The sequence below is a fragment of the Ostrea edulis genome, chromosome 2 (genome assembly GCF_947568905.1).
Source record: "Ostrea edulis chromosome 2, xbOstEdul1.1, whole genome shotgun sequence".
Classification (NCBI taxonomy): domain Eukaryota; kingdom Metazoa; phylum Mollusca; class Bivalvia; order Ostreida; family Ostreidae; genus Ostrea; species Ostrea edulis.
In genome coordinates, this window is record NC_079165.1 from 17,967,832 (window position 1) to 17,984,851 (window position 17,020).

At 36.3% G+C, this 17,020-nt stretch overlaps 1 protein-coding gene and 1 long non-coding RNA gene across 7 annotated transcripts in view; one reads left to right on the forward strand and one right to left on the reverse strand.

Annotated features, from left to right (window-relative positions):
• Positions 1-17,020, reverse strand: part of LOC125678098 (40S ribosomal protein S19-like) — a 193,108-nt gene that overhangs the window by 152,150 nt on the left and 23,938 nt on the right. The window lies entirely within an intron of this gene.
• Positions 1-17,020, forward strand: part of LOC125678101 (uncharacterized) — a 168,752-nt gene that overhangs the window by 44,754 nt on the left and 106,978 nt on the right. For 3 of the 6 annotated variants that reach the window (XR_008800513.1, XR_008800512.1, XR_008800510.1), the window contains exon 2: positions 1,611-15,541. This is a non-coding gene — a long non-coding RNA (uncharacterized LOC125678101). The remainder of the gene's footprint in view (positions 1-1,610; positions 15,542-17,020) is intronic. The other 3 variants (XR_008800518.1, XR_008800516.1, XR_008800517.1) reach the window with 2 other exon arrangements.

Sequence of the window (17,020 nt, forward strand, 5' to 3'; positions counted from 1 at the left end):
ATTATGTAAAACGGGTAAACCGGTGGTTCCATGTTACTCACAGGCGCCGGAAGTCCAAATGCGGGGGATGATATAAGGGATTGGTATGGTTTTGGACCTATCTGATGTCCCTGTTCCTCCGGGGGATTGCTGCTGGGTAATAGCGAGCGAAGCTCGCGTCACTCCAATGATTACACATATGAGTCACGTGATTTGCTCTTCATCAGCTGAAAAAAGATGAGTAATATGTATACGGTGTGACCGTTGGACCGAACGAAGCATGTACGTAACTCCGTGTCCCGAGTGGTAGTCATAATTCCGTTAAGTACGGTAGATTATGATTCATTTAAAAATATAAATTTTGAATGAAATTTCCTTGCGCTAAACACCCAGTAACATCTCAATATTAAAGGGGTTTATATGGGGACAACAGTTTTACATGAGCCGCCTATTCATTGAACGCGGGAAATAAAACGCAAGGCGACGTAAACTGTGACGTCACATTTAGCCTCGGCTTTTTTCTCTTTCAAAGCAAACAATTATAAACAACAATAATACATTCCGTATGCAATGAAAAAGGCCGTTAAAACTAAACAAAATTAACCAATAAATTAAAAATGGTAAAAAAGTAACCGTAATTTTATCGTATATTCTTATTCAAAGAAACTCATGAACTCGTTCATTTATTTAGTCGTATTACGGTTTTATATGTATTTATTTGCTAAAACCTGTTACAATGATAATTATACTATTCACTTTGAACAAACTGAGTGTTTAAATTACGAATTGCACGTTAGAGTCTTCTATTATTGGCATTCAAAATAAAACACGAATAACTGTTGAAGCAGGTAATGAAAAAATAAATGGCGGCGCCCATATGGATCACGAAAATTTCAGTGAACGTATATAGAGATTATCTCTTTTTCTTTTGCTGATTTTGACTTTTTTCTTTTACATACGTGTTACCTTTAGAGCCTTGCTTCGCGGACGGGCCTTCGGCCCGTCCGAGCTTCGCTCGGTATTACCCATCATGCTTCTGCAAAAATGTCGCCGTCACTGCGGTATACTTCATTGATAATCCCGTAATTAAAATAATTAGATTGTTTAGAAAGTATCATAAACGTTTTTAAATTCCAGACAAGCTTTTTCATAGCTTCAAACGTTTTGTTTTTGTTTGGTTTGAAAGAGAGAAAATAATTGCAGCTAATATGACGTCACAATGTAACTGTTTACATCCACCGCGCTATATTTCCTGCGTTTAACAAAGAGGCGGATAAAATGTCTACTAACTCTTGTTGCAAGATGTTAATGGGCTTCGCTCGTCTCAACGGTCACACTGTACAACATATTAGTACTAGTACTTCCATGTATCGCACGAGGCACTCCAGACACAGTCTCCCTTCCGTTTAAAAGAGGCGGAGAGAGAAACCAAGCCGTCCTGAGGCTAACAAGTCTCAAATTCATGTTTTACATTGTACCACAGACAACCATCGTACAAGACAGATTGGGTGCTGATCTCTGGGTTGGTGATGCCGGGAAAAGGAAGTGTAGGGCAAATGAGATTAGATAACTCATTATGGGAATGGCTGCACGAACATTAAGTTGTACTTTACCTAATTGTTGTATTGTAGAAATGACGGCCTGTATGACACAAAGAACACACATACGATTGATTGATTGATTGGATATTGTTTAACGTCCCGCTCGAGAATTTTTCACTCACATGGAGACGTTACCATTGCCGGTGAAAGGCTGCAAAATTTAGGCCTACGCTCGACGCTTACGACCTTTGAGCAGGGAGGGATCTTTGTGCCACACCTGCTGTGACACGGGACCTCGGTTTTTACGGTCTCATCCGAAGGACCGCCCTATTTAGTTGCCTCTTACGACAAGTAAGGGGGTACTGAGGACCTATTCTAACCCGGATCCTCACACAACCGTCAGAGAGTCAGACCTACTCCCGCCGTCTCTCCGATATGGGACTTATATAATCAACATTTATTATATTCAAATTTTGAACGTGAATATTATCCTATTCTACATGAAAGTTGTCAAATCTCTGTAATGTTTCGAAAATGAAGTTATGACATGCATGGACGCAGAAATAAATTACAGATGTATTAAGACATGCTGTGTGGGTCGCATTTTCGATAACATTGTCATACCTTGTTTGGGGTTAGTAGCAATGATAAACTAGGTTGTAGTGATTAGATAATAGAGTAACACATCACTGGAAATTTCTTATGTTAAAGAATATCAGTTCTTATATTCTGTTTGGGGTTTTACATCTTATTTTGTACACTTTTTGGGCTTTCCACCTCAATCACACTGTTGGTTTATTCTAACTTACTTTAAAATTACTTGAATATCTCAAGGACAATTTCATGATTGCATTTTATAGACACATGGTGACATTATTTCAAATATCAGCCATGTTTAAGATAAGTCGATGAGCGACCTTCTGTTGGGCGATGTAGTTCTGTAATCAACAGACAAAAATATATATATTACTTTTCACAGCCAAAAAATTGCATTCACGGTAATTTGGATATTTTTTGATTGACTTTACATTTGCATTATTTGAAAGGGATAAACTATTACAGTGTAGTTAGAAAAACTAGTCACGTGGTGTTCGTAAAAATTTGGATGTATCGAAAGACGATGACATCTGTAATGTCACAGCGCAAAACCGAAGTTAAAGGCCGAATGTTCAACCAGATTATATCTTCAGAACCTTTTGCTTGACAGACAACAAACTCGATACACTGGTATACCCCTAAGAATCAGATATCCCCTATTGACTTTAAATTAACAAGTTCAAGGGTCAAACTGGGCATATAAGTTTTTGTCCACTCAATATTGAAAGGAACCTTTGCTTGACAGACATCAAACTTGATACACAGGGGTATATCCTAAGAGGTAAATGACCTTTATTGATTCTGAGGTCTTAAAGTTAAAGGTCAAACTATTCTGGACACAAAAAATATTGTCTATTGTATCTGATGAATCCTTTGATGACAGACATCAAACTTAGTTCACTGGGACCCCCTAGAGAGTAGGTGACCCCCACTAGTTTTCAGGTCACAGGGTCAAAGGTCAATACTCAAATAACTGGTATTTGGAAATGTCTACTTTGTATCTTGAAAGATCAAACTTGGTATTGTGGCTGCCTTTAACTAGTAAATAAGCCATAATTTTCACTATCATTATGCCCCCTTCAAAGAAGAGGGGCATATTGGTTTACACCTGTCGGTCGGTCGGTAGACCACATGTTGTCCGCTCAATATCTTGAGAACCATTCACTTGATGATAATGATATTTCATATGTGGGTTGGTTATGAGTAGAAGAGGACCCCTATTGTTTTTCAGGTCAAAAAGTCAAGGGTCAATTTACTCTGGACATAGAAATATACTGTCCGTTCAATATCTTGAGAACCCTGTGCTTGACAGACATCAGACTTGGTACACTGGTACATCTTCAGGAGAAGATGACCCCTGACGTTGGAATATACTGTCAGCTCAATATCCTGAGAACCCTTTGTTTGACAGACATCAAACATTATACACATGTACATCTTCAGGAGAAGATGACCCCTATTGATTTTGAGGTCACATGGTCTGGGGTCAAACTGGACATAGTAATATACTGTCCACTCAATGTATTGATAACCCTTTGCTTGACAGACATCAAACTTAGTACACTGGTATATTTTTAGGAGAAGATGACCCCTATTGATTTTGAGGTCACACGGTCAAAGGTTGAACTGGACATAGTAGTATATTGTCTCCTATATTTTAAGAATTATTTGCTTGATAGACACCAAACTTTGTACACTGGTACAGCATAAGGAATAGATGACTCCTATTGATTTTAGGTCACATGGTCAATCCACTCTTGACATAGGAAGATATTGTTTGCTCAATATTTTGAATTGATGCTACTATCAATTAAATGATGTGTGTGTATAACCCTTTTCAATTTTGCACCATGTGGGTCATATGTGTTTTACAAACATCTCTTGTTACATTCTTAATTTACAGTTGATCATTTTCAATATTGTCACATTGGGGCATATATGTTTCTTAAATATTTCTTATTTACTAGAACTTTTGATTGTGCAATTCATCAAATATTTGATAAAAAGAATTCTATAGATCATGCACATTTCTGTCCGCTCTACAAATAGCTAAGTGGTGAACGGCTGCAATACTTTAATGACATTCAGCCCAGTAAGACACCAGACTAGAATGGATCCCTATCTGATATACCCTTCTTCAGTATTTGACAAAACTTCAACTCACTGAAGATTACTTGTCGGTGCATGCATGACCTTGATAGTATTTACTCAATTTTCAAAAATTAAGTGATCAGTATTTATAAAGTGATTTTCATAAAGTTAAGATCTATTCTGAAATGGGTGCTGATTAGACTACTAATGGTGGGAGTAGATTCCATGTCACTGTTGTTTGTGGGGAAAAGGACCATTTGTAAGTCTTAGGATGTCTGTAGGTGTCTGAGTGTTTGTGACTGCTTTCTGGTTCTACTGTCTCTGTGTATAAGGATATGATTTAGTCGCTGTAACAACACGATGTTGCAGATTTTGCACAATTTGTAGAAGATAACTAGTCGTGATTTCAATCAGCTGGAGCTGACCGCCGCAGTGTATTTATCATGTTGGTGACACTGCTAGTGTTATGTGGTAATTGTTATCCACATGTTGCGAGCTGCTCGACGTTGTATAGATTCTGGATTTTGTTTGTCCTATGATGTGTGAAGGTTTCATATGCCACAACTGTATTCTAGTTTTGTTTGCTCGTGATTTTATGTCAGCATCAGAAACTTTTAAATTCCGCCTTTAAAAACCAAGTGCTTTATTTGTTATCTAGAGGGGACCCCTAGGTATTTTTGTCAATATATAGATTCAAGTGTGCGCTCGTGCGTGTAATGGTGAGTTTTCTACAATTACGTGGTCGGAAAGCGATGACCCAATCTCATTCCCACTTTTCTGCTTCATCTAGATCCGAGAATACTTCTCTGTGTTTTAATTTCTGTATGAATAATGTTGTATATGCTTAGCGAATTAAAAAGGGATTTCTATTTCGACACATAAACCATATTGAATTTAATACTGAGGGACCCTATATATGAAGACATATTAGTTAACTCGTTCTTATGGCATATTTATAACGAACCGTCTTGAGAACGAGTTAACAAACCCCTAAATGTACTGATTAGTTAACCCGCTCTTCATCTAGCACAATAGTTATTAAAGTAAAACTAGCTCTAAATCTGAAATTTTTATACCCCCCGCAACAAGTTGGGGGGGGGGGGATACTGGAATCGGGTTGTCCGCCCGTCTGTAGACGCAATGGTTTCCGGGCTCTAAAGTATTATCCTTTCCACCTACCGTCACCATATCATATATATGGACTACCCATGGGATGAAGATGTTCCCTATCGATTTTGGGGTCCAAAGGTCAAGCGCACTGGACATTGAAGTAGCAATATGGTTTCCAGGCTCTAAAGCGTTATCCTTTCCACCTACAGTCACCATATCATACATATGGACTACCCATGGGATGAAAATGCTCCCTATCGATTTGGGGGTCAAAAGGTCAAAGGTCAAGCGCACTGGACATTGAAGTAGCAATATGGTTTCCGGGCTCTGAAGCGTTATCCTTTCCACCTACAGTCACCATATCATACATATGGACTACCCATGGGATGGAGATGTTCCCTGTCGATTTTGGGGTCAAAAGGTCAAAGGTCACGCGCACTGGATATCGAAGTAGCAATATGGTTTCTATTTAAATTCTTTAACGGCTTTTTTCATCGCATGGAACATCCTTTGGGAGATTGGGGTAAGCGGGGAGTATTCTTAGTGAGCATTGCTCACAGTACCTCTTGTTTATTTTGTTGAAGAAATGTGCTGTTATGATAGTTTTGTATGTAACTTTAACCATAGTCATTGATAAAATTAAAACTATGTTTAAGATTTTATCAAAATAAAGATTTCGGTTCTATAAAATATATAGCATTATACAGAAGCCAGTTTGTGTACGGGAAGACAATAATGTAATTTTACTTCATTCAGGGCCTCTGGATAGGTATTCTAACACAGATATTAATAACACTAAAGTATATAAACCATTTTTTTGTCACTGAAATAGTAAATCACAATTTTGCAACAAAAAATTTGACACCAAAATGACAGCTAGTATCCCTACTTGTATAATTGATAATTAGTTCATTTAGTCTTGACGCTCGTTCAGAACAGACGTGGATTTATTACCCTATATTGCACTCGATACTCTCAATATGTAGATGTTCTGTCTGTTCTCAGGTTTTAGTGCAAGTTTGCATTTTCTTTAGTTAGTTTTCATTTCTATGTAAATATTCTGTCGTTCTGAAGAAGGAACACGAAACTTTGACAGGATCAGCTCGTGGTCATTAGTAGTCATTAGTAGTTGTTTACGTTTGTTTTACGTCCCGTCGAGAATTTCTCACTTATATTGAAACGACACCAGCTGTAGGTGAAGTACCACAAATTTAGACCTACATATACCGTGACGGGTTGGTCCTTTATATATATATATATATATAGATGTATGTGTGTGTGGTTTAAAGTTAAAGGGTATGGGTAGGATTCAGAAATATATAAACGTACATTTACACAGGTTCATTTTTATAAATAATCAAGAATGATGTATATTGCAATGTATCCAATGATAATAACAAAATAAAAATAACTAACAAATACCAGCCCATACCCACCCCCACACCAAAAAACAAAATCTATGCTACAATACTAATGATGAATTATTGTTGTAATAGAATAGTTTTGTGTCGACAAGACTAGTGTGTGGAATTTGTTTGAACATTTTCTTTTCTACGTAATGAAAAGAAAAACACGACTTTATAATCTGAAGATCTTACATCACGTGTTGCCAGTGACCCCAACTCGATAATCTTACATCACGTGTTGCCAGTGACCCCAACTCGATAATCTTACTATCTATGCCACCAATAACTCTACGGGGTTACCGTCAATTCACATTCAACTTTACAAAAGCCGACGATTTTAAAAATGTGATGAAAATGAATCCTCACCTTTCCGAATTCATTGTCATTTATTCATCTATCGTTCTAACTATGATTCTGCTTATTTTGTGTATAAAAGCACCTTTTACAATGCTAAAAAAACGTGGTTGTGCTGAACTAAAATTCGTTAATTCAACAATAAATAGATTCATTTTTCCAAGTAGCAGATTAATTTACGTCAATATTGATTGGAAAAAGTAATTTTTGCTGACATAAATTTAAGGAGAAAGGGGAAAGTGCAAGTATATCTTGTTTACCGGAAAGAACAAAATTGATGAGTTGGAAGTTATTAGGAAATGATGTGTTGCTAACATGTTCACGCAGGAGTGGAATGTAATAAAGGTGGGTTTTGGTTGGTTTTAATATCATTGTTTTGTTTTGGTATTTTTTGTTGCTGTTGTGTTGTTGTTTTGGGGTTGGTCTTTTCTTTTTTATTTGGTAAATATTCAATAGAATTGTAATGATCTTTTATCTAGAAGCTCGGACAAATATTTCATTTTTCAATATAACGTAAGTTACTGTAGACTGAATAACATTATTGATACATGTGTAGATGAAACAATATTGATATTCATCTTATTTTCGCATAACTAGCTCGGACTCTTGCCAATGTTAACTTCAGTAAAAAATAGCATTTTATTCTTGGTAGCAAAAATAGAAATAATGTGTTTGTTACAAAATCTGGAGGGCATCGCCACTGTATTTTGGTTTCTATATTTCGGCGATCTCAACGTCATCAAAATGTATTATGGATCCATATTATACATGTACAGCTGCAAACATGCATTAAAACTGAATTATAACCGGACTGCGAGGTCGCTCGTACCGCCCACACAAAATTTCCATACGTATCATTAATTATGGAATATGACATACATCACTACAAAAACATATGTCTGAAGGGAATATTGAGTCATACATGTAGGCCTACATCATGACCAAACGGAATATCGACACATACAACATGGCCACAAACACGTGACCAAACGGAATATCGAGTCATACATGTACATCATGGCCACGAACACGTGACCAAACGGAACATCGACACATACAACATGGCCACAAACACTTATCTGAATAAATGGAATATCGAGACATGTATCATTACCACTAACACATGTCCAAAGGACTGATTATAAAAGTTACATATCAAAAACCCACTAACTCCACAATAATATTTGATCCTTGACTCTTGGATTGGAGTACATTTATTACATTAGACTTATTCCGTACTGGTGTCTTTCAAAAAGCGATGTTTTATCTTCACCAGGAATACCCAGATGCAAAACTATAAACAGTAACGATTTTGACAAATGAGCATCTCTGGTGTGTTCATCCTCTGTCACCCCTCATTCCTGTACACCGAGGTCTGAGAACATTTATAACAATTCCTGTACACCGAGGTCTGAGAACATTTATAACAATTCCTGTATACCGAGGTCTGAGAACATTTATAGCAATTCCTGTATACCGAGGTCTGAGAACATTTATAGCAATTCCTGTGTACTGAGGTCTGAGAACAAGAACATTTATAACAATTCCTGTATACCGAGGTCTGAGAACATTTATAACAATTCCTGTAAACCGAGATCTGAGAGCAAGAACATTTATAACAATTCCTGTATACCGAGGTCTGAGAATATTTATAGCAATTCCTGTAAACCGAGGTCTGAGAACAAGAACATGTATAACAATTCTTGTATACCGAGGTCTGAGAACAAGAGCATTTATAACAATTCCTGTATACCGAGGTCTGAGAGCAAGAACATGTATAACAATTCCTGTATACCGAGGTTTGAGAACATTTATCGCAATTCCTGTAAACCGAGGTCTGAGAACAAGAACATTTATAACAATTCCTGTATACCGAGGTCTGAGAACATTTATAACAATTCCTGTACACCGAGGTCTGAGAACATTTATAACAATTCCTGTATACCGAGATCTGAGAGCAAGAACATTTATAACAATTCCTGTACACCGAGGTCTGAGAACAAGAACATGTATAACAATTCCTGTATACCGAGGTCTGAGAACAAGAACATGTATAACAATTCTTGTATACCGAGGTCTGAGAACAAGAGCATTTATAACAATTCCTGTATACCGAGGTCTGAGAACATTTATAACAATTCCTGTATACCGAGGTCTGAGAACATTTATAACAATTCCTGTATACCGAGGTCTGAGAATATTTACAGCAATTCCTGTATACCGAGGTCTGAGAACAAGAACATTTATAACAATTCCTGTATACCGAGGTCTGAGAACATTTATAACAATTCCTGTAAACCGAGGTTTGAGAACAAGAACACTTAAAATTGTTAAAGGTTCGCCTAATTCAGCCTGACTTGTTTTAGTCCAGTATAATATAGCAACATACCAGTATCGTATGCTATACACAGCTATGTTTGTGTTTATATCATGGACACACATCCAGTGCTGTAGTTTCTAATTAATGAAGAGAATGTCAAAATAAGCCCCCGATTTCCAAAAAGAAAAGAATAGAATAGAATGATTTTGCTACCTGTTGTAACACACAAATCATGTCAGAAATCTTTTCTTTAAACATCAGAGGAAGGCACAACAAAATTGTTTCTCTACTTGATGACACAAACGTTTATTACAGCGAAACGTAGATTCTGTTTACACTGTCATTGTTAAGCAGTGTTATCTATGTCATTCTGCATTTTTTTAAATTTACTGGGTGGACGTGAATACAAAAATTACAATATGACACATACCATTATGTAGTAGTTACACCACATGATATTGTTGGTTATGTGTAGATACCCGATGGGCGTGGACATAATGGCACAGGAGTGTAGCTCCCGAGTGGCATTATGACCACGCCCATGGGATATCTGAAAATAATCAACAATATTATATGAGGTAAGTGACTTGTACCATAGTTTACTATTATTCATTATATTTCATTATAGCTTTCGGAAGCGCGGTCGCCTGTTTACAATATGATGCCAATTGTTTTTTGGTCTTTACATTACACTATGTACACCCTATATTTCTATCAAAATGACTTTCTATCACTGAAAATGGATGAACAATATTTTTTTTGGGGGGGGGGGACTTTTTTTAAATGCATATAAATGTTTAGACTGTTGGTTTTGAAATTTTTATTTCCCATTTACTCATTTACCGACTTCTAGTACCGGTATTTGCTTCAAAGATAAATGCAATTAAAATTCTAAGAACCCATTTTTCTATTTAAAAAAGCAACATATATAACTGATGATGGTAGCTACTCTTTTAAAAATCCTATTTGATATTCTTCATTATAATTATACATATTTTGTCTAAATTGGCTGAAAAACATTTACATGTATACACAATTAATGGATTTAAAAAAAATCGGTGAAACATATGCGGAAAAAAAATGAAGAATTCTATGGCGTGAAACCATAAAAGAAACACGACATGTCTGATTGGCCGCTGCTGTTCACCCTGTCCACAAAACAAGTTTATCTCTCAAACGCGTTCTTATCACGTGACTGGGTCTTTTATAAAATCTTTATAAATGATACCCGTATTTCTACTGACACGTGTTTCTCGACTTGTTCGCACACATGGAGGAGAATATGGAATAGAAAGTCTTTGAGACGAAACCATTGACGATATTATTTTGTCTCAAACTTCAAATGAGATTTAGTGCGAATATTTATTTGGAGAACTTAGTCTGACTCATTTATCTGTGTTTGATATGGGCAATTTTGATCTGGAGGAACTTCATACAGTGGACATTGATGTTGTTTTTTCGACTTTGTGGGCGAGATTTAATGAAAAGTGTGGGTTATGTACAGATAACCCACACTTTTAACAAAAGAGAGCACGCCAAACTATGGTACAATTAGGAAAAACAAGATAGGTTCTATTGATTTTCTAGATAACCCGTTCTATTTCTAGGAAATTTGGGTATTGAAGTCCATCCCTTCAAAGACGAGCAGGGGAAGTGGAAACAACCCTCGTCATTTAATCCTTTATACTGTTTGTAATTATATTACATTTTTGAAATACACAATAAAAAAATTATTGATAATATCTGATAATATATCAATGACACTGGTATTCAACATGGATCTTTTGTCCTGGATGAATTCCAGGTAGGGGCTACCACTTCTAAATATAGCTTCACTAAACGCTTCTAAGATACAGACTTCCTGCGCCGTGGTTTCCGGTATTTAACGCCGGTGGTTTTCTAAGAAAACTATTTGTATATACACTACTATTGTAGAGGAACAAACACCAGTGTGTATACCTGCGTTACGCAATATACAATTACAAGCAATGTCAAAGACAAAAAAAATGGTATACTGAAAGTGAATCGACTATCTAAAATCTTGCTTTGAACTTTTGAGTTCGCTAAACCATTACTCTCAAATGACGGTTTGACGTAAAGCCAGTCCCGAGAAAGCATGGAATTATGTCAAATATTTTTAAACATGGGATTTTTAAAACAAGATTGATTGATCATTGTTTAACGTCCCTATCGAACATTTTTCACCCATATGGAAACGTCACCATTGCCGGTGAAGGGCTACAACATTTAGGCATATGCTCGGCACTTACGGTCTTGAGCAGGGAGGGGTCTTTATCGTACCACACTTGCTGTGACAAGGGGCCTCGGTTTTCACGTTCTCATCCGAAGGACCGCCCCATTTAGTCGCCTCATACGACTAGCAAGGGGTACCGAGGACCTATTCTAGCCCTGGGCCGGGTTTCACAAAACTGTCTTAAGATCTGTCATAAGATAGATCGTAAGAGTATCTTAAGATCTGACTTACGACAATCATAAGATAGGGCAGTACCGTTTCACAAAACTATCTTAACTTCAAGAAATCTTAAGATAGATCTTAGGACGTTGTTACATGTACATGTATACTCATTACATAAAATACCGTGTTTCCTTTATAATCTTTTAACTGCATAGATGAATTTAAATGTTACACGTAAATGAAAGATTAAAGGAAGTTGAAATATTGCGATTTTAGGCATTTGTAATTATCTAATATATCTATAAAATTTGATACACTGTACTTGTTTTTTTTAAATCATGTGACCTACACTTTATTTCGTATTTCAAAAGTTACATTCGATTTGTGTACTATTTGATTTCAGAAATTGTGATACAAAAATTTAAAACATTGAATGACATTTTTGTAGAAACACTATATCAAAGTCTGATATATATATATTTTTTTATTTTCTCTCCCCATTCCTCTCCTCCGAAAATAAAATATTTGCTTAACTAATTTGAAATATAAAGAAAAAGACAATCTAGATTGTTGCGTTTGTTACAAGTTAGCAACGCCGCACTTGTTTTATTCAACAAAATAATATACTGAATACAAAAAAGGGTATTCAGTAAACGAGGGTGTGGGTGGGTAGGGAAAACCAAAGACACAAGTAATACTTAAGCAAACTTATAACGAACGACGCATTAATCGAACAAAACGCGTGTAAGTATACGCATGTTCGACTATACAATGTACATGTATACTGGGCGCAAAGGCTTTCCTATGTGAAAAAGCCTATAACTGAATGAAATGAAATAGTACGAAAACTAAATAAACATAAAAACGTGATGAAATAGATTCACCCAACACTGCTTTTGTGCCTACAAACAATAAATGAATGGTATTCGAATACGTTTAATTGTGATCACACAGCGGCTACGAAGTTCGTGTGCATGCACTCAGACAAATCGGTGTCAAAAGATTTTATGAAACGATTCCCAAACTTTTCAGTTGCTGAAATATCAGTATTGTTTGACAAGGTGGGGGGGGGGACATTTGTTTTTAAGATGCTGTGAATTCAACAGATTATGTCCGGTCGGGTGAAGAAATGAAGAAAAAGTGGATATGCCTAAACAGCGAAAGTAGGAAAAAGTTGGCTATGGGATATTCTAAACGAATATTGAGTAAAGAACACATGTCGCGGTATACGGAGTTTATCAATGATGTCCACATCCTCCATATAGTCTAATAGATTGTTTCTGTCCCTGAAACCACGTTCCCTCCGGATAATCTACCTATCTCTAAGCACAACATAGTTCAGTATAGACTTAAGACAAGTATCTGGATGTCTTAAGATTTCTAACAATCTTAAAATTATCTTAAGATATGACAGTTTTGTGAAACAGCTATGATGGATATTATGGCAAATTTTGGTCTCAAGACAGGTCTTAGGATAGTTTTGTGAAACTGGCCCCTGATCCACAAGAAGTGATATTTTGATTTTCATACAATTTTTAAGGCAGACTAGTTGAAGTTAGGGTTTGTATGTTAAGGGAGTTGATTCAATGAGTAGAGCAAATAGCTATATTTGCAGCTGGGATTTTTCGCTCCCTACACCCATGATATCTGGTACATATACTGGAGAACAAACAGTATTTTATGGATGATGAGGTGGATTTTGATGGGGGAGGGGTTCTGAAAGATAGGTGAAGAGTTTTCTAATGTTTTACAGTTAATGATAAGAAGGGGTGTTTGTTTGGGGGGGGGGGGGGTTGTAGTTTTTTGTTTGGTGTTTTTTTTTGTTTTGGCAATGGGTTGTGTAAAACGTTTATTTCTGAAAATTTAAGTTCTCTGCACTTTATACCTCAGAATTGCTGATTTGGGCAATTGACCCTATTTGATGCACAAAATTTTGAAACGCATTCAACCTCTTTACACTATCTATACAACCACAGATAATTTTGCTGAAACAAAATTAGCATGTTTGATAAAGGTGGTTCTGAAGTCTGCAGTTGATGATCTATCTAATCACATGACACGTTTAGTTTTCTTGACACGTCATCGGTTGACGGGCGCAAAAATACCAAATTGTCCGATAGTTTGTAGAACAGCGAGACAAGTGACATATTAGATTCTCCGAGTAATATCCAGACAGAGCGTCATAAAAGGAGGACCGAAGAGCTGTACCGCCATCACCGAAACAGGCGTCTAAAGCTGAACGACCACTGGAACAAGTGTCGATTCCAAGGTCGAGATGACATTAGAAACGAAGTTAGAACTTTCAATGGATCTCCATCTACTCAAAATACAGTACACTAAAAATTAAGTACAGATAACAGTAAAAATCGTTTTCTACGTTTTACATAAGCTCTACATTACGGTAAACGCGGTGTATTGTGACATCACAATAGTCCTAGTCATTTCCCGGAAGTGAACTCTCATACACGGTAAGGAGCTGAAGGAATTTGTTTACACGCGGGGTGGGATTACAAGTTTTTGATGTACAGTTTAATCAGATACATAGATCGTGTAAGTAATCCGCATTCAGAGAGAAAGGAAACACGAGGAATGCTTATTTATCACGTTATTTCGTTGCTCATACGTTATAATACGTTGACGGTGCTACCGTTAAGGCGAGCCCAGTTACATATACACGTTTACATCAAGGATTTTTTTCCTTACTATTACTTACTATTTCACATCTGGTAGTGCATAAAAACAGGCAGCCGCAAATATACGTATTTCCTACCGATCCTCCACTCCTCTGTATCCGCACCTGGCAAACGCACGTCATCTAATGCAATCGAAATGTCGCTCGGCCTTTTCCGTCAAGACGAGAGAAAAAAAAAAAGAAAAAAAAAAAATAATAATTTTTTTTGGGTGTTTTCTGATGACCAAAAACAGTTATATTGTGCTATACTGTTGTAGAAATAGATAAAATTTATCGAGCTTATCAACATTTGTTGATTTTCAGCATTTAAAGGCATGAAATGAAACTTAAACTCCGTGGGTCATTCTCTGAGACTACTATTCCATCACCTTCGAAAGCCAAGCGTTTTCAGTCCACAGCGCTCTCGAGCGGATTGGACCAAAAACTCTTGGCTTGGGAAGATGTCTTTCCCTGTGGCTAAGTTGTAGCGTAACGCTATATATTGGACTGGCTGGATCTTGTACCTACATGTACCAGTAGTGGAAAACAGAAGAAAGACTTATTCGTTCATCTATTTTGTGCCGGATCAATTCGAGAAACCTTTTAGGTCGAATGTTGAACCCCATCTTTTAAATGACTTAAGTGAAGTTAATAATAAAACCCATATTATAAGTTAATTTGAATTTAAGATACCGATAATCAATTGTGAAAATCAATACTCAATTGGACACAAATGTATATTGGTTTTCAAAGCCTTTTATATCATTATCGTATCGTGTATGTAACAAATTTAAAAACGATTTGCACACCAATTTCAAGTAGCAAATTCGTGAATTTTATAACATAATTACGAATTGTTGATGATTTGAAATTACAATTTGTTGTAAATTATAAGATGAAATTAGCTAATTTATGTTAATGGTTGTATAACTTTCTCGCGATGGAGCAGACTGCAGTTGAACCCGTGATCTCTTTATCTTCAATCAGGTGTCATCGAGGAACGTCATCATTGGTGATAGAAACAGACTTCACAGTCTGAACAGAACGTTTTGTCAGGTTTGTATCAACCAATCTTAATATAGGACATCCTGTGTGTGTGTGTTAAATACAATAGGACCGTATCATTTACCAATGTATACAATCAAAGCCACCGCATTAAACAGTGTTTTTTCGATGTTAGAAACCAGAACAACATTTTTTTTTTAGTATGGTAAACTATAAAAAGTAATGATTTTAACAATTTCAATTAAATGAGTATTGGTCTATTCGATGCAAGGGGAAAACGGTGATTTTCTAATGCATATTCATAAAAGAGTGACGTTCATGGTGGGTATGCACAAGAGCGGGGGAGAAATATTATTATATCACCGGAGAAGAGGATTTTGTTTACAGCATGTAGTCGTATTTAAATGATTTTATGTTAAAGATGAAATTTATCTCCCCTTCCATAGCTCTAACCCCATTTGACTGTTCAGTACCGCTGAATGTTTCCCGCTAACAGCCTGCAGGCCACCATGCTTTCGCGACGCCATGCAATTGTTCCGCTTGCAACGTCGCGTGATCATGAATATTTCGAAATGTGGCGCTCACTTTCCGACTCGGAAAATAAATTGATAAATAGGAAATTAGCTGGATTACTTTTTAATCCAATCGAGTTAAATTGCATAAAGTGAGTAAATTGTTACATCCTATTAGTACGGCATACATAACTGTCATAATTAAATTCCAAAAACACTTTTTAGTATAAGAAGATCACACAACAAAAAGAAAAAAAGATCTTCAAAAACCTTTACAATGACACTTTATTTCTGAAACTATTCGAATGCTGACCACTTGATTATTGCATGCTAAACAAAACAAAACTAGCGAAGAAAAGAGAAAGGAGGCTGCTTATTCCTTATAATATTCTTGAATATATAAGAAAGATGAACTCGTGTTTAATATTATATGACGTCATTATAGATACATTAATCATGTTAGTTTAGAAACAAATGAATCGTTCGTTAGTCAGAAAAGAAAACGCTGAAAATTCAGTAAGGGTTCTCAAGATATTCAAGGGTTTAAATTGAGTAAAATCCTCCAATGCTGTTTTGGTACTGGATAAATTTCGAAAATAGTACATGTAATTGGGTTGATAATGGAAAAAGTCATAAATGTAAGCGAGATCATCCACTATTCTGTCGCTGAATGCTTTATTTGAAGAGTAAGATCGGGCTTTTTTCATACTATGCAAAGATATCTTGTAAAATATGCATCGCACTCGTGAAAATATTTTTTTTAAAAACCCTGTCTCACTATTGCAATAATTCCATGAATGTCATATATTCCAAATTAACACAACCGTCGGAAGGTGTGCATGCGTCGCTTCCGTTAATATCTTATTCTCAGATGGGAGTGAATACGCAATTTCCAAGTTACTCAATAGTTAGTTCCCTTCGTTGAACTCTTGCGCACGATGAGGCGCAAAATATGTTCTTGTATTCACGCGGTGGGTACAAATGCTTATCACTGCGTTCATATATTGCCTATAGGATG